General features: G+C 37.8%; 1 protein-coding gene and 1 long non-coding RNA gene across 22 annotated transcripts in view; both read left to right on the top strand.

The window, feature by feature from the left end:
• Window positions 1–21,931, top strand: part of LOC134759586 (uncharacterized) — a 33,419-nt gene extending 11,488 nt beyond the window's left edge. Inside the window, exon 2 of the long non-coding RNA XR_010135968.1 lies at window positions 60–21,931. This is a non-coding gene — a long non-coding RNA (uncharacterized LOC134759586). The remainder of the gene's footprint in view (window positions 1–59) is intronic.
• NCKAP5 (NCK associated protein 5) overlaps window positions 1–22,444 on the top strand; it is a 993,533-nt gene that overhangs the window by 187,533 nt on the left and 783,556 nt on the right. The window lies entirely within an intron of this gene.

Genomic DNA, 22,444 nt, shown 5'->3' with positions numbered 1-22,444 from the left:
AGCAGGAGCAACCAGCTCTGAGGAAGGCAGGCCACTGGGCCAGAACACCTGGGCTCAAGGTCAATGTTCCTCACTCCTTTTTGCTCTTCTAAGGAAGTAAAATTAGAGTCTCGTGGCATAACGACTTCGGAGAAAGTGTTTAATTGCTGACTAGGATAGTTTAATCCAACCTTAAGTTTCTCCATAAGGGAGTATCATGATTAAAACAGTGCTTTGGGAGAAAGTATTGAGACTGACCAACAAAACAGGAAGTTTGAGAAGAAAAGGTTGTGCAGAGCCAGACTTGTGCAGGCTTGGTTCTGTTGTGGTAGCCTGGGTCATTTCAAATAAGGGACCATGGCCTGCATTCCAATCTCACATCTAACTCATGATGAGGAGGTGTTCTGAAAGAAAAGAGGTAATTATAACAGCATCATCTGTAACTACCTTATTGATTTAGGTACTTTATGTTAGAGGATCCGGGAAATCAGATGTATTTTCCTAAAGAAAATATTAATCCATGATATAAAAATCAATGTGCTATAAGAGCATGAAGGCTATTCAATGAGAAAGGCGGAAGGAGAACCGAAGACAGATGGCTCTATTTAAACATTTTAAAACATAATTTTGCCTAATTTCTTTCTTTTAAAACACTGATTAATATCATTGGCTCTAGGGGAAGAATGTATGAAGAGTAAATTAAAAGCATGGAGATTAGCTTCTCTCCTGAAAAGTGAAGGCAAGAAGGCAGTATGTAGGGCCATCACATGCTGCTCGATGACTTATCCATCAATGATAAGGGCCCTGGAAACTGAAGAATGCTGTCAGCAGAATCGGCAGCTTTAATTACACTGGTATGGGCCTCGCCAATGTGAGGGCAGCCCGATTAGAATTGATGAACCTTGGTTAATGAAAACCCTTATAGGTTATGAAGTTATATTATATAATTGAAGAAAATTGCAATTATCTTAAAGTGTTTTTTTCTTTCCTCCATGCTTTAATGCTTAGCAAAAGATGAAAGGCAACCTGACTTTGCATTGCACACTCTGCAACCAGTTTTATTAAGACAGAAAGTATAAATTGAAGGGCACCATTGATAATAACATTTTCTTCTTAGGAAAGACCCTTCAGGCTCAACAAAACCTCTGTTAAAATTAATTTGAAAACTTTTAGCTTTCTATTTAACTGCTTTCAAATCACATGCAGAACTGTGAGGCTGGACAACTTCAGGAATAAAAAAGAGACATGGATGGAGGATAAGGAAAAATCTTCTGGTTTGACTTCATCTTTGTCTGGCACAGTACAGAACTGATTTTTTGTTCTTGCTGTTCTGCTTTTTGTTGTTTTTTGGGTTTCTTTGGATTAAATAGGTAGGAGACAGCTGGTTCTTGGGTTGACACATACCTTTTCCCATTTATAATGCTGTGATTAATTGCATGAATGTGAAAGTTTACCTGGAGTTATGATAAGAGAATATTGATGCCTTTAGTCACTGTCAGGAATCATTCCATCATTTTCCTCTTGAAAGGCAGGTTAAAGTAATGCTGCTTGATCTAAATCCTTCCAGTGTTTATATTAGCTTGGACTAACATTTTTCTGTACATCTGTGGAAAGCATGGCTAAAATTTGACTGTTTCATTGTGAAAAATCTAACATGTCACTGAGGAAATCCATACAAAGGGAAGTTATGATGTATGGAATAAGATATCGCTTGCTATTTTCTAATACAGTTTACCTTTATTTCTTTATTCGATCTTTCTTCCATCCTTCAACAGATATTTCATACGCATACTACATTAGAAAATAAGAAAAAAAGAAGTTAATCTAAGTTTCTGCTCTTGAGCCTTTAGTTGTGGGTTGGGGATGTCATTTATGTAGATGGTTTAATTGATGCTTTTATATAAATTTTAACATAGTACCTTAAGAACAGAAAGGACAGTGTGACTAAGCTTGTGCATGTGTGTGAGCACATTGGGAGTCCTGGGAGACATCGGGAATGCTGTGTGGAGGAACAGTTATTGGACTTGGTCTTGAATAAGGAGTAGCACCATAGTTGCAAGCTTATGGGCCTTGGGCTGAATTCAGCCTGCAGATATGTTTAATTCAGCCAGCAGATGGTTTTACATTTGTTGAAATCCATTACCACTATCTAAGAATGTGGAGACTGCTTAGAAATCTGGAATTCTAGGCTGGGCCCCATGGCTCACACCTGTAATCCCAGCACTTTGGGAGGCTGAGGCGGGTGGATCACGAGGTCAGGAGTTTGAGACCAGCCTGGTCCGCATGGTGAAACCACATCTCTACCAAAAATACAAAAATTAACTGGGCTTGGTGGCACGCACCTGTAATTCCAGCTACTCAGGAGGCTGAAGTAGGAGAATCACTTGACCCCAGGAGGCAGAAGTTGCAGTGAGCCGAGATCGTGCCACTGCACTCTAGCCTGGGCAACAGAGCGAGACTGTGTCTCAAAAACAACAACAACAACAAAAAAAAACCTAGAATTCTGGCTTCTATTGAAAAATTCCAAAGACTTAGCAATATTCTCAGGGGATAATTAGTAGGAGAGAGATAGTGGCTGCCCTTTTATTTATTATTCATTATTTGTTTATTTTTTATATCTACAAAAATTGTACATTTTAATGGTGTTCATAACCATGTTTTTATATATGTAACATTGTAGAATGGCTAGATCAAACTAATTAACATATGCATTGCCTCCCATATTTTTAATATGAGAACACTTAAAATCTATTCCCTTATCAATTTTCAAATACGCAATACATTACTATTAACTCTATTCACCATGTTGCACAATAGATCTCTTGAACTTATTCCTGCAGTCTAAGTGAAATTCTATGTCCTTCGACTAATATCTCCTCAATCCTTGCCTTGCAGCCTCACCAGCCCCTGATAACCATCATTCTACTCTCTGCTTCTGTGAGGTCAACTCTTTTAGATTTCACATATAAGTGAAATCATGTGGTATTTGTCTTTCTATGCCTAGCTTATTTCACTTAGTATAATGTTCTCCAGGTCCATCTATGTTGTTGAAATGACAGTATTTCCTTCTTTTTATGGCTGAATAATATTCCATTGTGTGTGTATATGTATGTATGTGTGTGTGTGTGTGTGTGTGTGTGTATATATATATATCACATTTTCTTTATCCATTCATCTGTTGACAGACACTTAGGTTGAATCCCTATCTTGTCTGTTGGGAGTAGTGCTGCAAAAAACATGGGAGCACAGATACCTCTGATTCACTTTCTTTCATACTAATTTCATTTCCTTTGGATACATACCCATTAGTGGGTTTGCTGGATCATACAGTACTTTAAATGGAACTCTCTTTATTCTTCCTTCCTCCTGCTTTATGCATTTTTGCTCTTGAACTGCTCTAGATACGTGTTTGAATTTGTAGCTTTGTAGTAACTGGCTTGTCAATTGGCACTGCTTGCCAATTGACAAAGAAAAACTTAAATATGAGGCTATTCAGGCAGAAGTTACAGCATATGCAACGAGCGGTAATTTTGAAAGCAGATAGAAACCACATATTGTTGGTAATTTTAGAATAGCTGAAAAGTAATATTCACTAGACAACTTTTACAAAGTAAGGCTGGAAGGATAAACTGAGCCCCGATTTCAAAATGTATATGATTAGAAACTTAACTATTATCTTATAGAACAGTGGTTTTCAAAGTGTGGCTCCCAGAATAGCAGTATCAGTATCCCCTGGAAATTCGTTAGAATTGCAGATTCTCTGCTGTCTGTCTCCTCACAACCCCACGAAACCTACCAAATCAGAAACTGGGGGATAATACCCAGCAAGCTCTTATTTCACAAGTCCTCTAGGTGATCCTGAGGCATGCTAAACTTTGACAACTACTTCTGTAGTCAATAAAAAGCTAAATTAATTATTATTATTATTTTTTTTGAGACAGAGTCTCTCTCTGTCGCCCAGGCTGGAGTGCGGTGGCACGATCTCGGCTCACTGCAAGCTCTGACTCCCGGGTTCAAGCGATTCTCCTACCTCAGCCTCCTGAGTAGCTGGGACTGCAGGCACACGCCACTAGGCCTGGCTAATTTTTGTATTTTTAGTAGAGATGGGGTTTCACCATCTTGGCCAGGATGGTCTGGATCTCCTGACCTCGTGATCCACCTGCCTCGGCCTCCCAAAGTGCTGGGATTACAGGCATAAGCCACCGCGCCCGGCCCTAACTAAATTTTTAATCAGGGATCTTTGTTTAAGATCAAACTGGTTGCAGTGGTAAGAAATGGTTAGCATGGAAACCAGGTAAAAATTATCATCGTTATCAAGATGATAAAGGCCTGGACCAAGGCAGTGGCTATGTGGAAGCCAATAAGAGAAGCAATCCAACATGTAAAGAGATTTCTAAGGCAGCGCTGCAGAGAACTTGATGCCTATTGGATACGGAGAAGAGAGAGAGAAGATTACTAGAGCTGTTGCTAACCAAGCAGATCTGGTGGATGGGGTGCCATTATCTGAGAATATCTACTCAGAAGGTAGAGCAGCTTCTAGGAGAAGTTATTGTTTAGTGTTTGGGAAAATATTTGAGGAGTTAATGTGATTACATGGTACATTTTTGCAGGGTTAGTAAATATGGGTCTAGGACCCTGCAGAATGTTTGGGGAGGTAAGGCCTTGAGAGTAGATGAGCTTACTAAGGGCCGAAGAGACATGTGGAAGGAGGCTTGTGCATGAAACCCAAGAGAACCCCAACCTTTAAAGGATAGGTGGTGGAGGGGAGCCTAAAATGGAGAGAAGAAGCAATAATAAAACCTTACAAAATAATCAAAGTGCCAAAACTCCAATGCACCAAGATCTTCATCATAGAATTAAATGAAAAGCATCTAAAGCCACACTAATGTCTAGAAGCATAAGATGCTCTTGATATCTTACGCTACTAGATACAAGATAATTTATAAGAAACCTAAAGGAAAGTTACAGTATGCAGACATTAAAATGATAGTTATAAACCCCGTATTACAACATGGAAAATAGTGTTTATAATATCATGGAAACAAGCAGAATTTTAGGGCAGGCAAAGGCTCAAGTAGAATCTGGTTACAGCTACATAAAATTACACATAAAAAGGGTGGTTTGCTGCATTAAAATGGTAAAGGTATTAGAGTTAAGATGGTGGGATTGTGGATGATTTTATATTTACCCTCAGGTTTTTCTTTTATGTTAATCTATAAGAATTGCTTCTAGAAGTTTACTCAATTAAATTTCTACATCTGGGACACTAAGTTGAGATAAAAAGAAAAATAAATAAAAGTTTATGATCAATGACCATGTCAAACTAAAGCATAACATATGGTCTTGAAAGTTTGAGACTTGAGGAAGATAATTTTTCAAGTGAGGTAGGGATGGCTTGCATCATCTCCTGGGCATTGCAGTGGGAGCCCTGATGAGGTGAGAGACAGTAGAGGGCACTTGGTCAGGACAACGGGAGAGGAGTAGTGGCTGATCAACGTTACCTTAGGTAAGAGATTCATGCAAGAGGTGTTTAGCCTATGATGATAAAGCCTGGGAGGAAGCCATGTTAACTGTATATCCAAAGCATCAGTGGTCTGGGAAAGCAATATCAGGAGATCACCAAAGGCAGTGTCTTTCTAAGTATATATACCCCAACCAACCCACAGCTTGAGACTCTCTGCCTGCTTGCTTCCCCGCTCCCCTCCCAGGTTTTTATTCCCCCTGATATGAAAACCTAGTAATGGCTCTAGCACTAGGTTCCTTGCAAAGACAGACCAAATTTGCAATGACTGGGTCACAAGAGAGAAATGTCATTTGCTTTTTTCTAGGATGGGCTCCACACCTCTCTCCACCTGTTAAAGACAAGTTGCTAGTGGCACTTAAATTACCAATTTTAAGGTTTTATAAAATCCAATACAGTCTAAAAAGTGCATATGAACCTCTCACTTAGCAGGAGTAAAGTGGCTATTCATGCTGAGGCCAAGATGACAGGTGAGCACACCCACAAAAGGGGGGTGTGTGGCCCAAAGATTGTGCATGCAACCTGAGAGGACCCTAACCTTTGAAAAAAAATTAAAGAGCTGACAATTGAGCTGAACTGTTTTTAGGATCAAAAATTTTAATCCCGAGTTTCTTGTGGAATGACTGATGATTGATGATGATGATAATGATGAGTACATAAAAGCAAAAGCAGTGCCAGATACTATTCTATGTATTTACATATCTTAAATCATGTGATCTTCTCAATTAGTCTATAATTAGCCCCATGTTACAGATGGAAACATCAAGCTTCACTGAGAGCCCCATGCCACGTTGGCAAGTGATGAGGAGGGTCTGACTTGCAAGGTCTCTTCTTAAGTTGAAGTCTCAGTCCAGACAGAGCTGAAGGCAGTGAAAAGGTGGCATCCAAGTTTTTGACTCCTCACTGTCTTCTTCCCACATCTCAGGCTACTCCTCATTAACTTATTTCCACATTTATTTATTTATTTGTTTATTTATTTAAGACGGAGTCTCACTCTCTCACCCAGGCTGGAGTGCAGTGGTGGGATCTTGGCTCACTGAAAGCTCTGCCTCCCAGGTTCACACCATTCTCCTGCCTCAGCCTCCCGAGTAGCTGGGACTACCGGCACCCACCACCACACCCAGCTAATTTTTTTGTATTTTTAGTAGAGACGGGGTTTCACCGTGTTAGCCAGGATGGTCTCAATCTCCTGACCTCATCATCCACCTGCCTTGGCCTCCCAAAGTGCTGGGATTACAGGTGTGAGCCACCACGCCTGGCCCGTTTATTTTATTTATTCATTCAACAAATGTTTGCTGAACATTTATGTACCTAGGTACTATGATAGGTGCCATTTCTATCCTCAAGGAGCTGGCAATTCAGATATGTCAAAGAGAAGCCATAAGGTACTTCCTTTAAGTGAAAAGGTAAAAGTTCTTGATTTAATAAAGAAGGACTCATGTATACAGATTGTCTCGGAATACTGTGTTTCTGTCTTTCTGTTCAAAATCATCTGTTTTTTGAACCTGTGAGATATTCCCAGAAGCCCAGAGGACTCAGATATATATTGCTAGTGAGCAAGCAAACTGAAGTCTTGTACAGTCAGAGCCCGTTGATGGAAAGTTGGGGCATGCAGGCTCCCCTGTGCTGTTTGCAGTCACTCCACATGATGATGCTGGGCTGAAATCCCCAAGCTTGGTCCAATGGGATGCTCACCAAAATGTATGGTTAACATGAGGAAGAGATTGGATTATAAATCTTAGGAAGTAGGCCTTCTGAGATAATATCTGATGCAAGAACCTCAAGGAAAACTAAATTCTTTAATCGATTTAAACCCTGCCTTACAAAAGCTTTTAAGCATTTAAACACCATCATATAAATCAAGTTGGAAATATCCCACCAAGGAATAAAGAGTTCTTGCCATGTAAAATATTAAGTCTTTTCAAGGCAAAGCAAACACTTCATTTGGAAGAACATTGCCTAGGAGGTGGTAGAGAAAGTAGGAAACATGGAATAAACTCACTGCGTTGGCCTTGGATGCCCACTTGAGTATCTCAGGGCTTTGGGCTTCTCACGCTGAGAAATGGGGGGCCCTTTAACGCTAAAACTTGGTTCTGGTAACTTATTTCAAGTGGTTCTCATGCCTTCAATGATTACATATTCCATGGCAGTTGTTCCCAACTATTTGCTAGAAAATAATCTGGAATTGAACAATGGACTTCAGCCTAAAACTTAAAGATGTGCTCCTGGAATTGAAAAGGAATGTTCAGAGTGGATTTATAAATATAGTTTTTCTGCAAAAACACTATTTGTGAATCACAAAAGGGCAAACATCTACCACATGGCCATTTCTTCATTTGCTACAATATGCGTGCATCTGGAGTCACACTGAAACCAGCCTGGAAGACTACCAGAAAGGAAACTATATGATTAGCAAAGTTAAAACCTGATTTGCATCTAAAAAATGTGACGTATGCTCATTTATGTGCAAATGTAATGGAAAAAGGCTGTAGGTAAAGTGGCTAAAGCCTAAACAAAATAAACACTTAATTTTCTTTTATTGTACCCTGTGACTATTAATAATATTATGGTACCAAGTCAGAAACATTAAGCCAAGCAGGGGAGCAATAAATGTTCCCAGACTGTGCACCAATGTTGATATTAGCGACTAATCGCTCCAGAGTTCACATAAAACGCAGATGGAAGTACAAAGAAGATATTCGGTGAGGTCAGCAGTGGCAGAGAACTGTTTTACAGGTGAAACCAATAATGAGAGGGATGGCTCAGCAGGAGTAGGGCCTGTGGAAGATATCAGAAAATGGCTTTGTAAATCATTGCATTTTAACATGTCTGTTGCCTATTGACATACTCTTGCTCTTATGCTTGTGGCTTGTGAGGTTCTCAGCCTCAATTCCAACTAGCAATACTGTTTAAGAATTTGCAAAGCTCCTTATTCTGTCATCATCATAACTTACTGACATGGGTAATATGGTTATTATTCTCCCCATTTTACAGATCAAGAAATCCAAGTTCTGTGTATGGTATAACACGCAAGACTCAGGAGTAAAACTCTAGGCTTGCGTTGCTAGTTCTCATCTACTTGTGATGATCTCTCTAAAATCATGGTCATGATTGTCATATAAAAGTGTACTTGGAACTTCCATTTCTGATGCTATCTTGGACCAGAAATTCCATTCTTTCCAATAAGAAAAATAAAATGCTGGTTAAAAATATAAAACAAACATACACAGTTTTAAAAACCCATAATTTCAAATGCCTTGCGAAGCCAGCACAAAAACAAGGAATCTGTAGAAGCCAAGATTTAGTAACAACAGGAATTTAGAAAGGAAGTGGGCACCAAGACATCTGCCCATCCATTATGGCTCCACTCTGACAACTTTATCATGTGATGTGACCTGCAGATAAAGATCAGAGCCCAATGAAGGTGAGACCCAAAATGGATGCAATCTCAGAATGATGAGAGCTGGAATTGACTGTACTGCCTGGAAGATATCAACAAGGAAACTTGCCCATAAGGCCCAACCAGAACTTAAGCAAATACATTTTTAAAATTATTTAGGGTTGTTAGGCAAAAGCAAATACATTCCCTATGTGAAATAATGCAACTTTAACCCAGACTTCAAAACATTCCTGCGAAATTATTTTCCCATAGAACAAAACCATATATTCCCATAGAACATAAACATGAACTCATGGTCAAAAATCCTCAAACATAAAGGGAAACATGACACAGTAAGTGAAAAGCAGAAGAAATAGACAGCAGAGTCAGACCTGCAGAGACTTTGATATTGGAAATATTAGGCATATACTATGAAATCTTCATGTTTCATGTTGTGACAGGTAGCTATTCATAAAGTCCATTTTAACCTACTCCACGGTAGTAGTAGTATGTAGGATGGATGACTGCCTAGCTTGGCCACATTTCTCAGTTCTCTTTGCAATCAGGTGAGGCTGTGTCATCAGGATCTCACACATAGAATGGAAGTAGAAGTGATGTGTCAATGCACCCTCTTGTCTCTTCACACTTGGCTGGAGCCCAGGAGGGCATCAACCTAGCTTTAACCACACACATGTTGACCATGTCCTAGGGGATGGTGGAGCAATTGCTTGGTTGGGACTTGGAACTCTGAGTGGGCGCAGAAAGGAGATCTGCCCCACTGATCTAGACCATTCAAAATGAGACCAGGTGAGAGAGATATAAACCTTAGGTCATTCAATCTCTGCTTCTAATTATTGAAGCTCTAGCTTTACCCTAATACATAGCTGTTAGAAAAATAATAGAGAAACTTGAAAATGGAAGCAAAACCCAGTAAACTATTAAGAAGTTTTGATCAAGGAGATTTGAAAAAGAATCAAATAGAACATCTAGAAGAAATCTTCATTTAACTTATATAACTCATAAAATACAACAGAAAATGAATGGAAAAAGTTATCCACGACTTCACCTCTCAAAGATAAATACTGTTTCTATTTGGGGGTCCTTCCTCACAATGGGCACAGCATGAAGATTACCTGAGACCTGCTGTCATTTCCTGCTCCTCTCTATTCACCTGCCCCATCCCATCTCCCTTCGGCTGCAGTAAAACGTAGCACTTTGTGTTGCTTGTTCAGGAAGAACATCATTTAGATTTCCTAGCAACCAAAAGAAAAGTTACTTAAGCCCATTCTCTTCCAAACCGAATTTAGAAAAATCATTTTAATAGATTTTTCTTTGTATTATATCAAAAGATAGCCTGTTTTTCTCTGAAAACTATAAATAATGCTTTGATTTAGCTTAAATGTTACAAATTCTCTATTTTGGCTTACCTGTGAAATTTTTATCGTAATGTTGTATTTAGCTGTTTTGTAAAGGAAATAGTCTAAATACAAAAATAAAAGATAGGATTTTTCCCTCCTTAATAAAAATCTTATTTTTCCTCAAGATTAAATTTCTTAGCTCTCTCTAATTGATTTGGGAGCTATTTCTGTGGTTAGAGGAAGAAAATAAAATTATTTTAAGTTCCAGTTTATAGTTTGTACCTGACAATTCTAGTTAAATGTTCAATGGCTCTTCTGCTATTGTTTCATGGTTTTCTGAGCATTATATGCATCTGCTCCTAAGTGTTATTCTAGTAAATGAGCGACAGTTATTCTCTTCTCAGAAGTGTAGATTAAATTTTAATTTTATTTAAAGTTACAATATGAAGTATATTGGTGAATATTTCTGAACTCCTTTTGATACTTAGTAGTAATAAGATATTTACAGCCAAACTGATGTTAGAATATATTGCTCAAATAGGTAATATGCATAAAATTAAAATATATTGGCCCTCTTCTTAAGATTTATTCTGCCATTAATTCTAAAATCAGGTAGCTCTAAGCAGACCTCAGGCAATACAATAATTCATTAATGGATGAATTTCAGCCCTCTATGTGATTCAGCTCAGTAAGTGAGCAATTTAGAACTTTTTGCTGAATGTCAAAGTATATAACCATATTGGGTGGTGAATACGTGTGAGCTAATTTCCTTGTTAGTGTTGGAAGGGTAGCAAGAGGAAAATGTAGTTAGAGGGCTCTTATTTATGTATCCAATGGAAACAGAGTATAATTTAAAATCATAAAACTAAGCATTAGTCACAAATAGCACCATTTTTCTATCTGCTAATTACTAGTAAAGGAAAAATGAACTGATGTGAGTTTTATCTTTCTTCTTTTTCCATGTAAGTCTTTTGAAAATGTACTTATCAATGTTTTAAATACCAAACAGACATAACACTGAACTTGATATTTAAAGTAGGAACATTTCATTCCACATGGACCTACACACATTTGAGTAATAGTTCATGTAAACATGCTTCCTAATGAAAGTGTGTGCTTCCCACGTCTGAGCAGGAAGTTACAGACTCATTACATGTTTGTTAATTACCCATGCATTGTGTGATCATGAGTTAAATACATTTTCATGATTCACATAGAAAGCTGTCTGTAATGATTAGTATACCTCAATAGGCCTTTATCAGGTCAACAGAATCCAGGCCATTGCAGTTTTTGAGGATCCCAGTATATTAAAATGTGTCCAGACACATTTTAAGCATTTTCATTTAATAACTAAAGTTAAATCCTTCAATCCTTCACGTGGTATTCTTTCAATTATTACAGTATATTTCTTTATACATAGGTATGATTTCACTTGGAGATAACATCAGACATCTACCTTTGGGACTATGGGTGAAAGGAAGGCCTGGACTAAATGAGCCTCCTCTGATAGGCCCCAGAGGAGCCCTATAAGAACCTTACACTCATATAAGCCAAAGAGAAATTGTTAGCCCATGAAGTCTTGGGCTTTGCTGAAGCTCACCTCTCAATTTGGGTGAAATGTGGTGGCTCACACCTGTAATCCTGGCATTTTGGAAGGCAGGAGGATCACTTGAGGCCAGGCATTCCAGACCAGCCTGAGCAACAAAGTGAGACCCCATCTCTATCAATTTGGGAGAATTGTACAAAACATACATGGAATCTGGCTTTGTGAGGGAAAATGCTAAGAAAATCCTTCCTTAGCCAGATGCCAAATGCTACAACTATTGACCAAGGCTTTGTGTTAGTTCTACTTGCCATGAACTTAGCATCAGAGAGAAAAGAACACAGAACTGCAGAGAGTTCAGGTAAAGCCGAGGAAGGTCCATCACTAGCCAAAGATGGACTAGATGCATATTTAGATTTCACAAGGCAGGTAGTGATTCAACTCTTTCTTAGGCAAGATTTGCTTCAATTGTAGAAAACCATTTTAAGGATTTTCTAATGAGATCTGTCTACATGCAGATGAAATTCTCCCTAGACCAGCTCATAATTTTGACATCTCAATTTGACAACATTGATAACCTAACCATTTAAACAGACTATGGCTTGTGCCTGTGTTTCTAAACCCTGAGAGTCCTTATCAGCATTCTCTTCATCCCCCTCCCGCCACCCAGATCCTCCTCTTGCAGTCCTGTTAATATCCAAGAAAATGTTTCCATAGCTTTTCTGGAGGTGTATATAACAACAATAACAAAATTTCATTTCCTTTCTTGAGGGCTTACTTTTCCCCTGTGGTAGATTTATCAAAGGTGACACTCAGAATCCAAAGGACTCAGTGTCACATTGTGGACTTAGAAGGTAGGTGTGCATTGTGGGGATAGGAAATAATCTCTCACTCCATATTTCATCTGTTTTGGTTGGACGGCAGCCAGGATGTTGCAAGGCCCTTCAAGTTTTCACTGGCTCTGCACGCATGAAGCATCTAGATGCCCAACACATAATGTTGCTCATGTTTTTAAATTGCATTTGATGTTTAGGATATGGCGTTTTGAAATTGAGATGAGGAAGAGGGATGAAAACTTTCATGGTAGAAAGGAGCATTGCTTTCATTGTTGAAAGAGTTTCATCTTCCCATGCTCTCCATGATTAATACTAGCACCTTATTCTCTCCTCCGAACAGCTAGTAGATTTTCGCTAATCCAATAAACGTTACTCTAGCTGGTAGCCTGTCAGTACCTAGTCCGGTGACAATGGATGGGCCCATTCCAAACTCAATAAAGTTTGTCTTTAACTCTGTTTGTTCAGCTTAAATTGAACAAAAACTTTGCTGATGTTCATGAATCTCAGAATTTTTAACATAGCCTCCAGGCACGGTTGCACATGGCAGCCAAGCTCATAACAGATTTACTGGCTGAAATGTGAGGGAACAGAGACCTAACATCAAGGCTGAATCACAGAAAGTGGTGGGAAAGGGCATACACACTCACATACTAATTTAAACAGAGACAAGAGGAGAAAATCGTGTTTAACTTTTGTCCTTAACAGAATTGTTAGAAATTGTAAGGTGTACCATTTTATTTGCATAACCAATTATTATGTATAGCATGAAAACATTAGAAAAAAGAATTGAGATTTACTCACTAATTCTAAAAAATGGGAGAGGGAGAAAAACTGGCCCTTTAAGAATGGATTTCCTTTTTTCAAATTACACAAATGAATGCTATTTGAGTTGCCTTGCACCTCTCCTTACTTGGCAACCCATGAGTGTTAATTTTGATCTGTATTACTGATTGTTCTGAATGAAACCATTTCCATAAGATTTTGTTCCTTCAGACTGTCTAAAAATAATTACTTTATAATTTCTCTTCACATTTTAAATATTTTACACTCATCCTTGAGCTAGCTGTAAAATCTTTTAAAAGCATCCATTTTGAAACACGTAGATTAAGGCTGCATTGCCATTCTGTCTTAGAAATGGTGTAGGTGTGTTTCTGTGGGCATCCTTCTCTTCACATCAAATGAGAAAGAGTTCTCAGTGGCGGGATTTGATATCTCACCAAGGGAAGGAGTGACGCTTTGAGGTCATATTTTAGCTTTGGCTTTACAGACATTGGAAACCATTATCTTAAAATGCCATAAATTCAGTTCCAAAATGGAAACATGATTACATGATTAATGGAGGTTTATAAAGATCGTTGAAATCTTAGCCTGGATAAAGCCATCAGAAACTATTTAATCCAATTTCCCCTGTCTCCAGGCCGGTCACATGGGAATCAGTTTGTCAGATGGAATCTCTGTCTTCATCATGTACCTCTCAAGCCCTTTTTGTATGAAATATGATGATGCATCCTTGTCCTGACTTAAGCACCTACTCTTACCTGGGGCCTCTGCTACGAATGCTGCACATTAGAGATGAAGCTCATAGCTGTGTTAATGAAAGACATTGGTTGGACAGTGCAGAAATGGAAATACAAAGATCTTGTTACACCTATGATGTGTCCGACAGTCCTGATAATGTTCATAAGCAGCTATGTAGCTGCTGAGAGAAAGGTGGTTAAATGTGTGGGTTTGACACTACTTGGACTGGTAAAGTTTACTTTCCTTTGGCCAAGTATCTGGGAAATACATACTTCTGTTAAACAAGAAAGGCCAATTAAAAAGAAATTGTGTTTGCCTTATCCAACTAATTGTTACTAATGGAAAAATAATTTAACACTAATGTATTACTGATTTGGGGTCAGCAGCCTCCTTCAAATTCACGAAATAATAAGGTTATTTCATCAACTAGGAGTTGTGTACACCTGCAAGTAAGACATTTAAAATATGACATACAAAAAAGGATGTATCTTTCTCCCATGGAACGTGAACTGCAGAGGAAGGCGAATTACAGCTGATATGGATGACTCCTTGATGTCATCAGGAGCCTGCACTCCTTTTCTCTTCTGTCCCACCACTCTTATCACATGGCTTCTGCTCTCAAGGTCACTTCAGGTCACAAGATGACTGATTTGGAGTGCAAGCAGCAAGAAGGCGGAGAGGGAAGGGCAAAAGGGCACCTGCCAAATCAGGCACCTTTAGAGAATTTTCCTGAAAGCCCACACAATGGCAATCGGTGCCTCCTTACATCATAATTGCTACTCCTTTCTGCATGGGGGCCTGGGACATGTTCTCTTGCAGTTGGGTAGATTGCTACCGCTGCAATATAGGGGTTTTGCTAGTGAAGAATAAAAGCAATAATGAAAATTTAGCAAGGAACTCCCAATGTCTGCTATAGGTCCTATCCTTAATTTATGCTTGTTGTGGGTTATCCCCTGAGATCATAAAGTGATAATATCATTGCTCATAAAACAACAAATGTACAGAGAATCTAACAAGCTATGGTACACCATCACAAAAGATACAGAGCCCGGATGTTTATCCATTTTGGTACTGTCTGATTTAGTGAAGTTCAGCTGCTTCTCAGCTCCTGTGGTTTAGAAAATTAAGTTACAGTGCGTTTTTGCCTAGACTGATTTTTATGGTGGATTTATTTACATCTAACCATGCCTGATATAAGACTTAATGCTTGTGAAGTCTTAATGTCGCAGCTATTTGATTGTCAGGATTTCAAACATAAAAAAGAGGTTTAAGTTCTGTTTTCCTGTATAAAAAAATTAAGTTTGTTTTTCAAAGTGCAAGGACTTTTTCAGCGAGGGTCTTTTATTGCTTTCCTTTCATATTGCCTTCTATTTTTAATATAAGGTGATGGTATTAGAAGTGATGGGAAGAGCATTTGGATATGAAAATGCCTTAGCTTCTGATCAGAATTTGAATGAGCAGAAAAACATATGAAAGAAAAAAGGGAGAAACAGATTGTAAATTGGACCCAATGGAGAATGATCATCTTACAGACCATTCTAAATATGATTATTCCATTGGGTAGAGCATGCTGAACAATGGATGATATATATATATGGGGCCCAGTGGTAAAAGTGTGAGATGAATGTAGAGTAATAATAAAGACACTGGAAAATCTGTCCCATGAAAATGACTAAAGCCACTTGGCTACAATAAAGCCTAGAAGGGAGGAAAGCCATAATTTTATTATTCATAAAGGCATACCAAATAGCTGACCTTAAACTTTGAAAGGGATGAAATGGGCATAAACTTCATCAAGATGTATCATTTTAGGCTTTACAAAAAATAGCTGTCAAGACTTTGAGATATAATCATGCCAAGAAAAATTGTGGAGCCTTTCGTCTTTGACTGTCTCTGTAAACAATATCCTATTCTTTTTGGTATTGCTTTAAGCAAATCAGGCTGGATGGACATGTTGTGGCTACAAAAGGTAGAAAACTGTGTTTCATCTAGCATTTTAACAAAGACTCAGATACAAGTCAACACGAAACATTTTTTGAAAACTGAAACATAGAATTGGATTACTTTAATCTGCAAAATGTCTTGGTTGTCAGATAACCACCGTTTTATCTTTGAAGGTGTAGTCAGTCTGTGGATCTGGGATTGTTTTCACAGCCTCAGTAACTCCTTTGATTGTTCTAAGTATAGTCAATCTCCTGACCCTGTGTAGTTCAATGGATACAAATATCTTCTTATCAGTCATATTTCTCAGAGAAACTATATTTACACTTTTCTCTTTGAACTCCTTAAGAAGGGACCGTTTGAAAATTACCATTTGGCCTTTCTATCCATTCTAAGGGGAAACTTTATTGCATTTATAGTCTGAAGGAATCTACTCTATTAAAAAATGTTTTCAACCGAGCTGAAAATAAAACATTAAAGTTGAGTATATCATGTTCTTTTTGGTATTGCTTTAAACAAATCAGGCTGGATGGACATGTTGTGGCTACAAAAGGTAGAAAACTGTGTTTCATCTAGCATTTTAACAAAGACTCAGATACAAGTCAACATGAAATATTTTTTAATATTATTTAAATATTTTTAAATATTAAAGTTGAGTATATCATGCCAATGTATTTTCTCAAATCAGACCCTTTGGATGAAAGTATATAACCAGCCCCCCAGATGTTTTGTACCTGTGATAGGTAACATTCCAATTATATTCATTTTTTTTGTTGCTTAATGACCCTAAAGAATATCTTGGGTTCTGCAGATAGTCTTCATAATTGTAGGTAAGATAGTTTGACCTAATTTTTTTGAGTTAGAAAGAAAAACAAAATCCCTGAAAGTATGTAGGCCCGTACAACCTGTTTATCCAGACAGCCTTGAAATGTTGAACCATCTAAGAAAGCAATGTTTATATTTAACTGTGCTTCATTTGTATGATAGGTATGATTATTTTTAAAATCTCAGCCATGTCAAAAGCACTCCAAAGACTACAGAAGCTGAAATAGGAAATGCTGAGGATACTTCTTTCTTGGGCAGAGAAGACCTTGAGTTTACAAGTCTGTTGTTTGATCTATGATGTCAATACCAAATGTTGACACTAATGAATGTTGAATAAATATTACATGATTTGATATGAATATTAATGAGATGCCCATCTCAAAGGCACTTAGAGCACTGTTAAAGCTTTCTAATGTGTTTCTCCATTTTCTGAATCTTGTCCCTGATGACCTAATTCAGGTAACAAACACAATATTTATCAATATCCTCAGTATGTTGAAGTATAATTCTATACCAAATACTTACTTCAAAGTAAGTCACCAGTGCTTTATAGATGGTAATCACATTCTGAATAGCCATTTCTATTTAAATTATATTATCCATTGTGCATATGCTGCCCTCTAAAAGCCAAGTTCTCTGTTTAAAAGCTACTTAGAAGAACATTTTAAAGCTTATAAGCTTAATTTCTTAGTTTCTTATTATAGGCACCCAGTTTGTTAGTTTGTAGCCATACTAAAAATGAACATATGCTGTCCCTTTTACTGATTTGCAAACTGACATAAAAGCAACCTAACAGAAAACCATTACTGTTTTTCAGATAATTATTAAAGTAAATCAGATATACATGATGAATTGTACCATGAAAGTGACAAGTATGATAGTAATTCAGCGGTGGGGGGGGGGGTCTCAAAACTGGACCCTTTGTCCTGTCATTCTTTCTTGTTTTCAACTTAATTTTTTGCAAATCTATCATTAATGTTTCTGATTACTATAATAGTACTTGTTCATTATAAACATATCCAGAAAAGTTGAAAGAAATAAAACTTACTCAATATTTTGTCCTTCCTTCCTTCCTTTCTTCCTTCCTTCCTTTCTTCCATTCATTAGAGAGCACATTGGATATATAACCTTTCATTTTCCTGTTTTATGAATACTACCTTATTAGTGTTTTCCAATGGAATTACACAATTTGTATAAATAGATTTTTACTGGCTACATCATGTTCCACTGAATGAATAACTCTTATTTTGTCAAATTCCAACTGTGTTTTCTTTCTCTTTCTTTTCTTTTTTTTGCCATTATAAATAGAAATGCAGTGAACATCTTTGTTCACAAGGGTTTGTCCACATCTGTTAGTAATGTGTTAGGAATTGTTATTAGAATTGAAGTTATTTGGTCAATGCTATGCACAATATTTTTATCAGATTATTTTAAGTGGGTGAGATTTTAGTCAATTGGAATTACTGCAGTTCCATCTAAAACTATTGGTTGCATCAAGGAGATGGAGGATTCTAGGGTTCTTTATTCAGTGGTTCTATAAGTATCTTGAAATGGACAAATGATGAATTTATTTTGATAATCTTTGCTTTCAGGATTTTCTAGTTACATATTTCCTGATTGAGGTGGTCTGATGACTGGGCAAAATCATCAGACATTGTTTAATTTTAACTAATGGCTCTTCCCTTAGGATGATGAGATAAAGACAATAAAACACTTCAAGTTCTATTGTTTTCTGTAAAATTGAAGATTTTTACATGATTACTGATTGACTTGTTTCGAGAATTGAGAGTCCTACTACTTTGTATATACATTCACTTATTCAACAATGAATTTATTTAGGTAGCAATGGTAATAGCGGGAGAGAGAAAAAGAAGGAAAGAGGATCCCTCAAGTTGCTCACTATCTAATAATATAAATAAATAAATTATACTAAATTTGGGTGTGGTGAAAAGTAGCAACTTCTAACACCAGGGCATAACAGTACAGAGGAAAGATGCCACCCATGGCTTCCCAAGGCAAGGCTTGGGTCTGGGACATCACGGGAGGGCATGTAAAAACATGTCCTGCTTTGATTGCCTTTTCTGTGTGTTTCACAGTCTAACTCCTGATGCATCAATCTTGTTCTGAATGGATTTAAGGATTGATTTCACACTGCTTCTTCTGAGAGCCTTTCTGTCATGTCAACCAACATCTTACATTTTAGAAATGGTTAAACAGGTGTCATTTGAGGAGATTGTGTACAGGAAAGGAATGTATCACCTGCCGCTCCCCTACTGCCTCCTTCCTACATCTATGCCACTTAGAAGCATAGTTACAAATGAAATTTTATAGTGAGATTTGGGGACAATTTCTCCATTCCATATTATCAGCCATAGGTCTAAATTTATAGCATATGGATTATCCTCCATCAGTAGATTTCCTTTTTGGGCACATATTCCATTTAATCAGGGCTTCCCCTGATCCCATAATCCCATTCATATGCACTGCCTGCAAAACTGCTGCTTGCTTTGCCAAGCAAAGAGCCTCTCCTAGTTGGCTGCATTTAATGCTTTGGTCCTTCAAATTCTCCCTTGTCTTTGGAGCAGGGATGCCCTTCGGTGTGTTCTGCAATTGCAGACATGGGAAACATTTCTCTCAAGGAGAGGAGGCTGCATTTGACATGGTGTTTGGGGTCAAGCATTATTTTTGGCCAGTTGATTGTTTTCTAACAGGCCTCAGATAATTGAAATATTATAGTGGAGTGAGCTGGTAAGCTGTTTCAGGGGACTCATTTACTAGATCACCTGTCCTAAAGACTGCTAAATGGAATCCTTTCTTCCCTGTGAAATTTCTCCTCCTCTAAATTTTCTTGTGCAGTGCACATATAGCCCCAATTACTCAGTATGTGTGTGTGTAATTGTGCTTGAGGGAAGACCACACACAATTATATTTTAAGCAGGGAAATGTTTGAAGTTCCCATCACTCCTTTGGGTTGAAGAGACATCCTCCATAGTAGAATTCATCAAGCATCCATTTGCAAGCCATATAGATGGCTTAGCCCAGAAAGAGACAAAGTCATAATTCACTTTCACGCCAGGCTCTCTGAGATTGTGGGGTTGCTGGCATCAATTAGGACCCGGAATGCAAGTCACTTTGTTGATAGACACTGATATGGTCATGCTCTCTGCCCTGCAATGGGAAGGGGAGGTTTAGCTCAAAAATCACATGAAAGTCATCTGTTCTTAGTGAAGCTGATATGTTACCTTGGTGGAAAAGATAAAAAAGTTCTATGTGTAAGAGTGATTGTTGCATGGCCATGTGCGGCATTCCAGGGAAAAGATCTGTTAGAAGACAGACAAGATTTCACAACTCACTTTTCAGCAGAAAATGACTTGACTTTCGCTGATGAAGTTGATTACTGAAAAGGATACTCGTGTGCCACTGGGGCATATGCTTTCTGATATGTGCACATGAACTGGTCCTGACCCACCTAACTGAAACTTTGGCCATCAATTATTTGCAGTGTGAAATGCAGAGAAAGGTGAGGTTGAGAGAGGGTTCCCAGAGAACTTGCTTTGCATTTAGTGAGTGTTGCTGATGGAAAGGAAGTTCAGATCTGTGACCATAAGATCAGAGTAAAGAATGGCTTCTGGGTCCCTCTTAAGTATCTGATTAGGCTCTAAAAGTTGCAATATTTCATGTTACTGGGCCATCTTCTCTCTGAGTCTGTGTCTATGTACAAAACAATTATTGGATTAGAACCAACTCTAATCCAGGATGACTTCATCCTGACTTGATTACAGCTACAAAGACCCTATTTCCAAATAAGGTCACATTCACAGCTTCCAGGTTGGCATAAATTTTGGGGGTTTGAGGGCTCTAACCCAAATAGACACAGCTTGAGCAATGAATGAAATAATATATTTTTCTCTGCCTTGATTTTTGGTAAAATATTCTTTTAGGGCTTTAGCATATGAAAACCTTTTATAAGGTTTCTCATTTTACCCTGGTGGAAAAGGTGGGGAACTGTAGTCTGGATACTAATACCATGTGGTGAATTAGATCTTGGTTGAATTATTGTCCCCAAAGGAAGATTGATGTCAACCAGAAGGTTTTTGTGGCATAGTACATGCCTCTTTTGTGGCCTTGGAGCTATTCAAGTTTTTGGTTGATAGTATGAATAAAGAGAATAGAACCATGTATATCCCATTTGAGAATAGTGTGTGGTTAAATTGAAAATGTTTCACCCAATGAAAGTTGTTAAATATGTATTTTAAATGATTTAAAAGAAATAAATGTAAATTCTGTCATTGTTTCAAAATCAACTATACAGTTAACTCATCAGAGGGCTATAAGCTTATTAACAGTACGCATCTGAATAGTCAATAGTAATCTCAATATGAATGGCTTTCAAAAACGTAATGTTACCATAGGCTGCATTAATGGAATGATGGAGGTCATCCTCTTCCTCTGCATTGGACTGATCAACATATGCTGAAAACAATTGTGTTTAGGAAAGGTTACCACATATGAAAAGGCACTTGATGGACATATTGGAATATACCCAGAGAAGAATTGCTGGGAGAATAAAATGACTCAAGTTGACATTACCTGAGGGATGGATAACAGAACAGGGAAGATTAGCCTGGAGAACAGATGGGCAGCACAGACTGAGCAAATAAGCTTTCTTTTAAAGCTTTAAATTGTTGTGTGCATGCGTGCACGTGCGTGTGTGTGTGTGTTGAGAAGAGGAATTCAACTTGGCCTGTATTGCCTCAAGTAGACAAATATGGGCAAATCAGTAAATGTTTCTGGTAAGTACATCTTTGCTACCTTGCAACAAGGCCTTGTGCAACTGATCATGGACTGCCTGGGAGATGGTGAGTCCCCTGGGATTTGAGATGCTCAAACATAGAGATGCACAGACATTTGACAGGTAGTCGTCAAGGCACTTCAACCCACAAAAATTGTGGTATGCAACCAAGTTCTTATGCCTCCAAGTTTTAAAATCTCTTGGAAAAAAAAAAAGCTGGAAACTCTGTGAGATTTGAATGAGGCATAATAATGTTAATTATATATTTTAACCTTCCTTTATAGTTCAAATCGATACAGCACATAAGAGAGAAAAGGTGGTAAAGTCAAGATGATACAATTTATGATCGCAACCTTGACATAAAATCCATTTCAGATTGGCCTATAGATTTTGAAGATAGAGAATTTGAAAGTTGAAGAGTCATATCATTAAAAGGAACTGCCACGCCTTAGGGTAAACCTCTATATTTCCTTGTTCAAAGAATTCTCAAGGTTGAAAAGGACCCCAAAGTCCAACTATTTCGAATTTCAGAGATATCTGATTTTAGTATTCCCATTTTAGGGAGAACGTGTGTTCTCTGTTGTCTATAATATGCCATTCACCTGTTTTGATTATTTTCTATTACTTTGTTTAAAAATTCCTTGAAATATTCTAACTATAAAATATATTCCATTCAGCTACTTTCACCCAAGGTACAAGAGCTCTAAATCTTTTTGCTAAAAGTGAAGGAAAAAGGGCTAAGAACTAGGGGC

The sequence above is a fragment of the Pongo abelii genome, chromosome 11 (assembly GCF_028885655.2).
Source record: "Pongo abelii isolate AG06213 chromosome 11, NHGRI_mPonAbe1-v2.0_pri, whole genome shotgun sequence".
Taxonomy (NCBI): domain Eukaryota; kingdom Metazoa; phylum Chordata; class Mammalia; order Primates; family Hominidae; genus Pongo; species Pongo abelii.
Note: the sequence above shows the minus strand (reverse complement) of the source record. Positions and strands in the feature narration are given on the sequence as shown.